Genomic DNA, 10,104 nt, shown 5'->3' on the forward strand with positions numbered 1-10,104 from the left:
GTTATTCTGTAGTTTTTATCCTCTTATGTTTGTTGTGTAGTAAATATTTCCATTTTTATTTTCAATGTTTTTATTTTATTTGTTTTTTTCCCTGTGAAGCACATTATATTGTATTCCATGTCTGTATAAATAGAGCTTGATTTGATTTGATTTGACTACATTAGCCAGGTTGACTCCATTCTGTAAACAATGCAGCCTTATGAAGGGCAGCATCCTCACTGCTTTGTTTCCATTCCATTGTTTTGGCTAAGTCCCATGATGCACAGCAGGAGGTAAATATGTTCCAAAAACAAAGATAAACAACTTATTACATCCACCAGGCAACCAGAGAGTCATTACAGTATCTCTCTCATTGTCTCGGTTTCCATCATTCCCTTTGTTACTTGTTTTTCGTGTATTGATTTGTATATTGATCTGTATATTGATGCGTATATGTCTGTGTATTGATATGTGTATTGATGTGCATATTGATGTGTATATTTAACGCATATATTGATGTGTATATTGATGTGTAGTGTATATTGATGTGTATAGTGATGCGTATAGTGTATATTGATGTGTTTATTGATGTGTATATTTATATAAATATTGATGCATATATACATGTGTATATTGATGTGTAGTGTATATTGATGTTTATATTGATGTGTATAGTGATGCGTATAGTGTATATTGATGTGTTTATTGATGTGTATATTTATATAAATATTGATGCGTATATACATGTGTATATTGATGTGTATTGATATCTATACTGATGTGTATAGTGTATATTGATGTGTATATTGCGGTGTATATTGATGTGTATATTGATGTGTGTTAATGTGTGTATTGGTGTATATATTGTTGTGTATTGATGTATATTGATGGTCATATTGATGTGTATTTATGTGTATATTGATGTATATTAATGTGTATAGTGTATATTGATGTATATTAATGTGCATATTAATGTGTATATTGATGTGTATATGTATGTATATAGTGAAATGTATTGATATTGATGTGTATATTGATGTGTATTAATGTATATTTGGTTGTGTATTGATGTATATTGATGTGCATATTGATGTGTATATTGATGTGTATATTAATGTATATAGTGATGTGTATTGATGTATATTGATGTACATATTGATGTATATTGATGTATATTAATGTGTATAGTGTATATTGATGTATATTATTGTGTATAGTGTATATTCATGTGCATATTAATGTGTATATCGATGTGTATATTGTTGTGTATTGATTTATATTGATATACATATTGATGCATATTGATGTATATTAATGTGTATAGTGTATATTGATGTATATTAATGTGTATAGTGTATATTGATGTGTATTAATGTGTATACAGGGCCTGGGTAAGAGACCTGGTTCTCAGCATTAAATGTTTTTGAGCAGAGAGAGTGAAAGTCTCCATTTCCACAAATATTCTGGTATTTTACTTTTTTAATTTATCATCAAATCGATTATGTTTCCACCACAGCGTGGACTGTCTATAAGCTTGAGGCCTTTTGCAGGAGGCCTTTTGCCTTCTGGTAGGCAGTCAATGTAAATAAGAATTTGTTGGAGAAACACAGCAGCAAATGGAGTCTTTCTCTCTCTCTCTCTCTCTCTCTCTCTCTCTCTCGTTCCCATATCGAGTGTTCAGCTCTCTCATCTCTGCTCATCTGTCTGCAACCTCACATGAAGATCTCACACTCAACCTGAAATCTTGTTAGCGTGTGGGCCAACAGCACAAGAGTGTGAGCGTGATGCTCAGCCAGTGTATCGAACACTGTTGCACTTCTCTAGCCCTGAGCTCTCATCTCTAGCACTGAGCTCTCATCCCTAGCCCTGAGTGCTCATCCCTAGCTCTGAGCATTTATCCTTAGCCCTGAGCTCTCATCCCTAGCCCTGAGCTCTCATCCCTAGCACTGAGCTCTCATCCCTAGCACTGAGCGCTCACCCCTAGCCCTGAGCTCTCGTCCCTAGCCCTGCGCTCTCATCCCTAGCCCTGAGCTTTCGTCCCTAGCCCTGAGCTCTCGTCCCTAGCCCTGAGCTCTCACCCCTAGCCCTGAGCTCTCGTCCCTAGCCCTGAGCTCTCATCCCTAGCCCTGAGCTTTCGTCCCTAGCCCTGAGCTCTCGTCCCTAGCCCTGAGCTCTCATCCCTAGCCCTGAGCTCTCGTCCCTAGCCCTGAGCTCTCATCCCTAGCCCTGAGCTCTCGTCCCTAGCCCTGAGCTCTCATCCCTAGCCCTGAGCTCTCGTCCCTAGCCCTGAGCTCTCATCCCTAGCACTGAGCTCTCATCCCTAGCCCTGAGCTCTCATCCCTAGCACTGAGCTCTCATCCCTAGCACTGAGCGCTCACCCTAGCCCTGAGCTCTCGTCCCTAGCCCTGAGCTCTCATCCCTAGCCCTGAGCTTTCGTCCCCAACCCTGAGCTCTCGTCCCTAGCCCTGAGCTCTCACCCCTAGCCCTGAGCTCTCGTCCCTAGCCCTGAGCTCTCATCCCTAGCCCTGAGCTTTCGTCCCTACCCCTGAGCTCTCGTCCCTAGCCCTGAGCTCTCATCCCTAGCCCTGAGCTCTCGTCCCTAGCCCTGAGCTCTCATCCCTAGCCCTGAGCTCTCGTCCCTAACCCTGAGCTCTCATCCCTAGCCCTGAGCTCTCGTCCCTAGCCCTGAGCTCTCATCCCTAGCCCTGAGCTCTCATCCCTAGCCCTGAGCTCTCATCCCTAGCCCTGAGCTCTCATCCCTAGCCCTGAGCTCTCGTCCCTAGCCCTGAGCTCTCATCCCTAGCCCTGAGCTCTCGTCCCTAGCCCTGAGCTCTCATCCCTAGCCCTGAGCTCTCATCCCTAGCCCTGAGCTCTCATCCCTAGCCCTGAGCTTTCGTCCCTAGCCCTGAGCTCTCGTCCCTAGCCCTGAGCTCTCATCCCTAGCACTGAGCTCTCATCCCTAGCACTGAGCGCTCACCCCTAGCCCTGAGCTCTCGTCCCTAGCCCTGCGCTCTCATCCCTAGCCCTGAGCTTTCGTCCCTAGCCCTGAGCTCTCGTCCCTAGCCCTGAGCTCTCACCCCTAGCCCTGAGCTCTCGTCCCTAGCCCTGAGCTCTCATCCCTAGCCCTGAGCTTTCGTCCCTATCCCTGAGCTCTCGTCCCTAGCCCTGAGCTCTCATCCCTAGCCCTGAGCTCTCGTCCCTAGCCCTGAGCTCTCATCCCTAGCCCTGAGCTCTCGTCCCTAGCCCTGAGCTCTCATCCCTAGCACTGAGCTCTCATCCCTAGCCCTGAGCTCTCATCCCTAGCACTGAGCTCTCATCCCTAGCACTGAGCGCTCACCCTAGCCCTGAGCTCTCGTCCCTAGCCCTGAGCTCTCATCCCTAGCCCTGAGCTTTCGTCCCCAACCCTGAGCTCTCGTCCCTAGCCCTGAGCTCTCACCCCTAGCCCTGAGCTTTCGTCCCTAGCCCTGAGCTCTCGTCCCTAGCCCTGAGCTCTCATCCCTAGCCCTGAGCTCTCGTCCCTAGCCCTGAGCTCTCATCCCTAGCCCTGAGCTCTCGTCCCTAGCCCTGAGCTCTCATCCCTAGCACTGAGCTCTCATCCCTAGCCCTGAGCTCTCATCCCTAGCACTGAGCTCTCATCCCTAGCACTGAGCGCTCACCCTAGCCCTGAGCTCTCGTCCCTAGCCCTGAGCTCTCATCCCTAGCCCTGAGCTTTCGTCCCCAACCCTGAGCTCTCGTCCCTAGCCCTGAGCTCTCACCCCTAGCCCTGAGCTCTCGTCCCTAGCCCTGAGCTCTCATCCCTAGCCCTGAGCTTTCGTCCCTACCCCTGAGCTCTCGTCCCTAGCCCTGAGCTCTCATCCCTAGCCCTGAGCTCTCGTCCCTAGCCCTGAGCTCTCATCCCTAGCCCTGAGCTCTCGTCCCTAACCCTGAGCTCTCATCCCTAGCCCTGAGCTCTCGTCCCTAGCCCTGAGCTCTCATCCCTAGCCCTGAGCTCTCATCCCTAGCCCTGAGCTCTCATCCCTAGCCCTGAGCTCTCATCCCTAGCCCTGAGCTCTCGTCCCTAGCCCTGAGCTCTCATCCCTAGCCCTGAGCTCTCGTCCCTAGCCCTGAGCTCTCATCCCTAGCCCTGAGCTCTCATCCCTAGCCCTGAGCTCTCATCCCTAGCCCTGAGCTTTCGTCCCTAGCCCTGAGCTCTCGTCCCTAGCCCTGAGCTCTCATCCCTAGCCCTGAGCTTTCGTCCCCAGCCCTGAGCTCTCGTCCCTAGCCCTGAGCTCTCATCCCTAGCCCTGAGCTCTCGTCCCTAGCCCTGAGCTCTCATCCCTAGCCCTGAGCTTTCGTCCCTAGCCCTGAGCTCTCGTCCCTAGCCCTGAGCTCTCATCCCTAGCCCTGAGCTCTCGTCCCTAGCCCTGAGCTCTCATCCCTAGCCCTGAGCTCTCATCCCTAGCCCTGAGCTCTCATCCCTAGCCCTGAGCTCTCGTCCCTAGCCCTGAGCTCTCATCCCTAGCCCTGAGCTCTCATCCCTAGCACTGAGCTCTCATCCCTAGCTCTGAGCTCTCATCCCTAGCCCTGAACTCTCATCCCTAGCCCTGAGCTCTCATCCCTAGCCCTGAGCTCTCATCCCTAGCCCTGAGCTCTCATCCCTAGCACTGAGCTCTCATCCCTAGCCCTGAGCTCTCATCCCTAGCCCTGAGCTCTCACCCCTAGCCCTGAGCTCTCATCCCTAACACTGAGCTACTGTCCTATAGGAGTCAACTCTGTCAGTACAGACTGAGACAGAAGAAGAGAAGAGAAGAGAAGAGGAGAGGAGAGGAGACTCTGATTAGTATTCATCCCGACCCCCTGCCTGTCTCAAATAATATGATGCAGTGCTCCCTGCATCAGTGGGTTATACACATCGTCAGGTCCCAGGCTAGCACACTGATACACACACATGATCACCAGCATGACCACACACACACACATTCTAGGCTCTAGGTAGAGTGCACAGTGCTGTCTGCTTTGGAGAGAAGGCAGGCTGTATTCTGAGAGAGCCCATGTTTGCCGTCTGAAAATAGTTCCCCAATGCAAACGCTGCCAGACAAAAGTATTCAACACTCACACAGATCCAGCCACACTGCACCAAATAGGCTTTCAACATTTCAAGAAAGTGAAAAAATTCTCTGGGTGTTTCTCAAAACTACAAGTATTTTTCAAGCCTATATAGCTGAACTCTTCCTTGAATAAGTTATATTAAAGAGAGAGTATCTCTCCCTGCTTCTCTCTTTCTCTGTCAACCCTTTTCTCAACTCGATTCTCACTCCTCCTTCCCTCTTCCACTATACAGTGCATTCAGAAAGTATTCAGACACTTTCACTTTTTCTACATTTTGTTAAGTTACAGCCTAATGCTTAAATTGAGTAAATCGTTTTTTCCCCTCATTATCTACACACAATATCCCATAATGACAATGCAAAAACAGGTTTTCAGAAGAAAAACAAAATGAAATATGACTTTTACATAAGTATTCAAACCCTTTACTCAGTACTTTGTTGAAGCACCTTTGGCAGCGATTACAGCCTCAAGTCTTGACGCTACAAGCTTGGCACACTTGTATTTGGGGAGTTTCTCCCATACTTCTCTGCAGATCCTCTCAAGCTCTGTCAGGTTGGATGGGGAGCGTCGCTGCACAGCTCTTTTCAGGTCTCTCTAGAGATGTTTGATCGGGTTCGAGTCCGGGCTCTGGCTGGGCCACTCAAGGTCATTCAGAGACATGTCCTGAAGCCTCTCCTGCAAGGTGAACATTTGTCTGAGGTCCTGAGATCTCTGGAGCAGGTTTTCATCAAGGATCACTCTGTACATTGCTCCGTTCAGCTTTCCCTCGATCCTGACTAGTCAACCAGTCCATGCTGCTGAAAAACATCCACACAGCATGATGCTGTCACCACCATGCTTCACCATAGGGATGTTGCCAGGTTTCCTCCAGATGTGACGCTTGGCATTCAGGCCAAAGAGGTTGATCTTGGTTTCATCAGACAAGAAAATCTTGTTTCTCATGGTGCCTTTTGGCAAACTCCAAGCGGGCTGTCATGTGCCTTTTACTGAAGAGTGGCTTTCATCTGGCCACTCTACCATAAAGGCCTGATTGGTGGAGTGCTGCAGAGATGGTTGTCCTTCTGGAAGGTTCTCCCATCTCCACAGAGGAACTCTGGATCTTTGTCAGAGTGACCATCGGATTCTTGGTCACCTCCGTAGAGCTCAGAGACAGGATTGTGTCGAGGCACAGATCTGGGGAAGGGTACCAAAAAATTTCTGCAGCATTGAAGGTCCTCAAGAACACATCATTCTTAAATGTAAGAAGTTTGGAACCACCAAGACTCTTCCTAGAGTGGGCCGCCCAGCCAAACTGAGATATCGGGGAAGAAGGGCTTTGGTCAGGAGGATGTACATTTCCCACTGAGCAAACCATTTCTGTACTGCATTCATATAAATTCATTTTTCTCAGGCTTTTGCTTTGGCGGACCTTGTTTTTTTATTTCATTTGTCAATCAAACTGTTTTCTGTTCTACTTGTAGCCCTGGTTGTCCTGAAAAGAAAATGGTAAAACAATTCATTGTGAGGCTAAATATAAAGGCTGAACAATCAGATAAATGAAGGTCAGATAAATTAAAAGCCGATTTTTGCTGGGGTCTCAGGACTGATAGGGTTAATGAGTGCTTGTTTCCTTTGAAATGTGGTTTGTTTGAACAGACTAAAATGAATAGCTTTGTATGAGTTAAAAAAACATTGCATGTTACTTGTCTTTCCCTCCCTCCCTCCCTCCCTCCTACCGTGACCAGACTCCACTCCAGCTGATCGATTCCAAAAAGCAATGATGTCAGAATCCAAGTGCCATCATAGTCGCAAGAGTTTGGGATGAGCCTCCTCTGTCCTCCTCTCATCTCCCTTCCCCTCTCACCTCATCTCCCCTCCCCTCTCCCCTCATCTCCCCTCGACTCTCCCCTCATCTCCCCTCCCCTCTCTCTTCAACGTCCTGCATGTCAGTGCTGTCTCATTGGGGTTTGAAATTGTAGCTTCAAGTCTTAGCTGTCACTCTCAGGTTATAACCATATTCTACTAGGATACCTAATTAATCAATGATTTGGTTATGGAAATGGTATTGCCCAAAGACATGTGGAGCATCCTGTTATAGTCTAAACATCTCACAACACTAACCAACTCATGTATGGTACAGAGTCATCTCCTCTCTAATTGCATACTGAACCCTTGGTGACGCTCAACACTTTACATGTTCTCACAATCAGCATAAAATATAGAGGTTTAATTTTCTAGTTATTCATATGCAGGGTCTCCAGAGTGCAGCAGGATGGGGACAGGTGTCTGCCTTAACACGTGGGCCCCTATGGACTTTTCTAAGCTTCAGTTGGTTGGTTCTTCCCTTCAATTATGAAGAGAAAGTAGAGTACTCTAATTGCCTCTGTACGTGTGTGTGTGTGTGTGTGTGTGTGTGTGTGTGTGTGTGTGTGTGTGTGTGTGTGTGTCTCTGTGTTCCGATTAGCCATGGAGAGATCCATGTGAATGCTTCTTAATGATTCTTGACAACCGATACAAGGATACATGGAACATGTCGTCAATGGCAACTGAGGCGCCAGAAGCCTTTTACACCAGAGAAGACTTCATGATTGACTGTGTCCCAAGGGAGGGGTGGTGTCTGTATGTGTGTTCGTGTGTGTGTTTGTGTGCGTGTGTGTGTGTGTGTGTGTGTGTGTGTGTGTGTGTGTGTGTGTGTGTGTGTGTGTGTGTGTGTGTGTGTGTGTGTGTGTGTGTGAGAGCGTGTGTTTGTGGGTGTATGCATTCGTGTGTGTGTGCATATTTGTGTGTGTGTGCGCGTGTATGTGTGTGTGTGTGTGTGTGTGTGTGTGAGCGTGTGTTTGTGCGTGTATGCATTCGTGTGTGTGTGTGCATGCGTTCCTGTGTGTGCGTATTTGTGCATGTGAGTGTGTGTGTGCATGTGTGTGTGCGTGTGCGTGCGCGTGCGTGTGCGTGTGTGTGTGTGTGTGTGTTTGTGTGTGTGTGTGTGTGTGTGTGTGTGTGTGTGTGTGTGTGTGTGTGTGTGTGTGTGTGTGTGTGTGTGTGTGTAAGGCCCTGTTGGTGGAAATAGCTGTTGTCCAGACTGTAGCCATTGGGCTGATGGCATATCTCCAGACAGCATGCATGTGTTAAAAAAAAGAAAAGTTAAGCAAATGAGATTCTTCCAAGTAGCTAGTCTTCGCTTTGATGACAGCTTTGCACACTCTTGGCATTCTCTCAACCAGCTTCATGAGGTAGTCACCTGGAATGCATTTCAATTAACAGGTGTACCTTGTTAAAAGTTAATTTGTATAATTTATTTCCTTCTTAATGCGTTTGAGCCAATCAGTTGTGTTGTGACAAGGTAGGATTGGTATACAGAAGATAGCCCTATTTGGTAAAAGACCAAGTCCATATTATGGCAAGAACAGCTCAAATAAGCAAAGAGAAACGACAGTCCATCATTACTTTAAGACACGAAGGTCAGTCAAAACGGAACATTTCAAGAACTTCGAAAGTTTTTCAAGTGCAGTCACAAAAACCATCAAGTGCTATGATGAAACTGGCTCTCCTGAGGACCACCACAGGAAAGGAAGACCCAGAGTTACCTCCGCTGCAGAGTATAAGTTCATTAGAGTTACCAGCCTCAGAAATAGCAGCCCAAATAAATGCTTCACAGAGTGCATGTAACAGACACATCTCAACACACCCAACACACCTCCAGGCTTTGTAAGGGCTATTTGACCAAGAAGGAGAGTGATGGAGTGCTGCATTAGATGACCTGGCCTCCGCAATCACCTGACTTCAACCCAATTGAGATGGTTTGGGATGAGTTGGACCACAGAGTGAAGGAACAGCAGCCAACAAGTGCTCAGCATATGTGGGAACTCCTTCAAGACTGTTGGAAAAGCCTTCTAAGGTGAAGCTGGTTGAGAGAATGCCAAGAGTGTGCAAAGCTGTCATCAAGGCAAAGGATGGCTACTTTGAAGAATCTCCAATATAAAATATACTTTGATTTGTTTAACACTTTTTTGGTTACTAAATGATTCCATGTGTGTTATTTCATAGTTTTGATGTCTTCACTATTATTAGAAAATAGAAAATGTAGAAAATAGTAAAAATAAACAAAAAACCCTTGAATGAGTAGGTGTGTCCAAACTTTTGACTGATGCTGTATTTAACCACCACTTGAGACTGGAAAGAGAAACTACTATCCACTAACAATGGTGCCATAACATCGAAAATGAACCAAGGATACAGTCTGAATGTTTTTTCTCTGATACAGTCATCAGAAAGGACAACAGTGGCACACCAAAGTATTGATCAAGATTATTGCAACGAATTGTTGTTCGGAAAGGTTAAATCACTTAGAAAAGTGAATCAAGCAAAGTAGGACACCCAAAACTCCTGAAATACTACTTGAAGCAAAACATCAAATTCATGGATGAAGCCTGGAGGAAAATCTTTCTACCAAGCATCCAGAGTGAGCTGAAACGTATGAGCTGATGCATCAACAATACATTCACCTGAATAAACCTTCTTTCACGTCATGAACTGAGTTAGTCATTGTGAGCTCTCTCTCTACCTCTCTCTCTCTCTCTCTCTCTCTCTCTCTCTCTCTCTTTTCCTGTGTCTACCCTTCTCAATGGCAAGGCTGTGCTCACTGAGCGTGTACTTTGTCAAGGTTTTTCTAAGGTTTTGATAAGTAACCATGGTCAAATAGTTAGCCACGGTGTACTGTCGATTTAGGGCCAGATAGCACTGCATTTTGCTTTGTGTTTGTGCTTGTCTTTCCCAATAAGCAATGTAGCTTTGTTTTGACTGTGTTGTAATTTGGTTTATTCTAATTGATTGGATGTTCTGGTCCTGAGGCTTCAGTGTGTTAGTATAACAAGTTTGTGAACTCAGCCCCAGGACCAGCTGGATGAGGGGACTCTCACTTTTTCTTATCTCTCTCTCTCTCTCTCTCTCTCTCTCTCACTCTCTCTCTCATTTTCTCTCTCCTCTCTCTTTCTCTCTCTCTCTTTATCCCTCTTTCTCCTCATCTCTTTTCTCCTCCCTTTCTCTCCTCTTCTCTCTCTT

The 10,104-nt window shown here is 46.5% G+C and overlaps 1 protein-coding gene across 8 annotated transcripts in view; it reads right to left on the reverse strand.

Annotated features, from left to right (window-relative positions):
* LOC115164640 (myelin transcription factor 1-like protein) overlaps positions 1-10,104 on the reverse strand; it is a 187,932-nt gene that overhangs the window by 70,560 nt on the left and 107,268 nt on the right. The window lies entirely within an intron of this gene.

Source organism: Salmo trutta, chromosome 1 (assembly GCF_901001165.1).
Source record: "Salmo trutta chromosome 1, fSalTru1.1, whole genome shotgun sequence".
In the NCBI taxonomy this organism is placed as follows: domain Eukaryota; kingdom Metazoa; phylum Chordata; class Actinopteri; order Salmoniformes; family Salmonidae; genus Salmo; species Salmo trutta.